Source organism: Puma concolor, chromosome E1 (assembly GCF_028749965.1).
Source record: "Puma concolor isolate L17-30 chromosome E1, mPumCon1.1.hap2, whole genome shotgun sequence".
NCBI classification, from domain to species: domain Eukaryota; kingdom Metazoa; phylum Chordata; class Mammalia; order Carnivora; family Felidae; genus Puma; species Puma concolor.
The window spans coordinates 13,294,382-13,296,881 of record NC_141680.1 but is presented as its reverse complement, the minus strand read 5'-3'; the positions used below and the strand labels follow the sequence as shown (position 1 = coordinate 13,296,881).

The 2,500-nt window shown below is 77.1% G+C and overlaps 1 non-coding gene across 1 annotated transcript; it reads right to left on the bottom strand.

Moving 5' to 3' along the window:
• Positions 1-1,719: 1,719 nt before the first annotated feature.
• LOC147574098 (5.8S ribosomal RNA) lies at positions 1,720-1,872 on the bottom strand. Its single transcript, XR_015244395.1, has one exon. It is a non-coding gene; the product is annotated as a 5.8S ribosomal RNA (ribosomal RNA).
• Between the last annotated feature and the right edge of the window lie 628 nt (positions 1,873-2,500).

Genomic DNA, 2,500 nt, shown 5'->3' with positions numbered 1-2,500 from the left:
AGGAGCCCCGCGAGAGCCAGGGCGGTAGGGGCGACGAGAGGACCGGAACGCCGGCCCCCGGGAAGAGGCCGCGCTCCGCAACCCGCCCGGTTCTCCGGCCGACAACCCAACGACGCGAAACCCCAAACACGACGCCCGAGCCGCCGCCCCCCAACCGACGACCCCCCCCCCCCGCAACGCACCCACAACCCCCCCCTCCTCCAAACCCCTCCGCGAGGGAGGGAGGGAGAGAGGGAGAGAGCGCGAGAGCGCGCGGGAGGGGAGAGAGGCGGGAGGGGAGGGGGGACGGGGAAGGTAAGGGTGCGCACGCGGGACGGACAGGCGGAACGGCGGGCGGGCAGGCGGGAGCACGGGCCGGCGGCACAGGCGGGAGCCCTGCCGGGGTTGGAAGGCGGAGGGGGCGGCGGAGGAACGGGGGTTGTGGGCAGGGCCGAGGCGCGGGACGCGCCGCCTCGCGACGACCACCGGAGGGGGAACCGCGGCGAGCGGCGCGGGGCGGGGGAGCGAGGGGGGAAGCGGGCGCGGGCGTGGGGGGGGTCCGAGCGCGGCGGTCGCCCCCGACCGCCGGCCCTTTTCCCCCCACGCGACACACCCGGCCTTCCCCCCCACACGTCCCACGTGCCCCGCGCTCCCGCCGCGGCCCCGGGCCGGGCCCGGCGGACGGCGCGGCACGCCTCCAACCACGAAAACCCCCGCGGAGAACCACACCGCCCCCGCGACAACGCGGGCTCGGGGCACGCAGTGCGGCGCGGCCGCAACCCGGGGGGAAGCGCGCAGCGGCGGGCGACGCCGCGGCGTCCCGCGGGCCGCCGCCGGGGCACGCATCCCCGGGGCGCAGCCCCGCGCGCGACTCGGCCTCGGCGCGAGCCGCCCCGACAGGGCAAAGGGGGCCGGGATCGCCAGCGGGGAGCGGGGGCGGGGCCGCGGCTCGGGCCCCGGACGCGCGGCCGCGGACCGGGGAGAGGAGGGGGCCACGGCCGGACCGCCGCGGTCGCCGCCCGGGGCAAGGCGGCGAGACCGACGGCGCCCCGGATCCGCACCTCCACCCCCCCACGACGGCCCACGGGACCGCGCGGCACGGGGCACCGCAAAACCCTCCCGAGACCCGGGTGGCGATCCCAAAGACCGCGTGCGGCACGAGGGATCTCCCCCCCAGAGGGACCGCGGCGGCGGCCGCGGCCCTCAGGCGCGAGCTCTCCTCGCCCTTCCCTTTACTCGCGGGCGGCGACCGGCCTCGGCCTCTCCCCCCCACCCCACCTTTCCCCCGCCAAACCACCCCCCCCCACCACCGCCCCACGGGCGCCGGCCCCCAGCCCCCCCCCCCCGTCCCACGCCCTCCCACGTCCCACACACACGCCACCGCCGAGCGGACCCGGCGGGGCGAGGCGGGGGCGAGGGGGGGGGCCGAGGGAGGCGGCGGGGACCGGACACACGGGGCCGGGGAGGGGGCGGGGAGGAGGAGGAGGAGGAGGAAGGAGGGAGGGCGGCAGCGGCGGCCACCGTCGTCTGCACTTAGGGGGACGGAGGGCCCGGCGGCCAGGACGACCCTGTCCCCAGCCCGCGGACGACCCCGCACACCGTACCGCCGCGCAGGCGGGCGTGGCAGGGCGCCCTCGGGCGGGGCTGGGCGCCGGCGGGGCGGGCCCTGCGAGGGAACCCCCAGCCGCGCCTTACCCCCGGGGAGAGACACCCACCCAGGGGAGGCGATTGATCGGCAAGCGACGCTCAGACAGGCGTAGCCCCGGGAGGAACCCGGGGCCGCAAGTGCGTTCGAAGTGTCGATGATCAATGTGTCCTGCAATTCACATTAATTCTCGCAGCTAGCTGCGTTCTTCATCGACGCACGAGCCGAGTGATCCACCGCTAAGAGTCGTACGAGTTTTTTGTGATCGCCGGGAGGGTCAACCCCGAAAAAGGGGCGCCCCCCCAACCTGGCACAGCACAGCCCCGAAGGGTGCCTCCGGCCGGCCAGCAAGAGACAACAAAGACCAGACTCCGAGAGGTCGGAAGGGTTGGAACGACAGGGCAAGTCCGGCAGCCCGCCCCGCCACGCCACACGGACGCGCGGGGCGAGCTCGGAACAACCCCACAGGCGCCCAGGGGGTTCCCGCCTGTCCCCTCCCCCCACACACACCCAAGGGACACGGGGCGCACGCACACGCACACGCTCACGCACCACCCGGCAGCCGCCGGGCAAGCCCCCTCCGGGCAACCGGGGAGGGCCGTGGCGTGGGCGCAAGCGCGGCGGCACCCCGGCCTGGGGCGCGGCGGGGGGGCGGGCAGCGGAGTCTGGAGGAGACACGGGAAGACCAGCCTCCACGGCTCCCCACGGGCCCGACCGCCCCCGACCCGAGGCGGACGGGCGACCCCCCAAGGGTCTTTAAACCTCCGCGCCGGGACGCGCTAGGTACCTGGACAGGGTGGAGGCGGGCGAGGTGGGTGGGGGACGAGGGAGCGCCCGCAACACCGCCAACCACCTCCGACGCCGACCCCCCCGGGG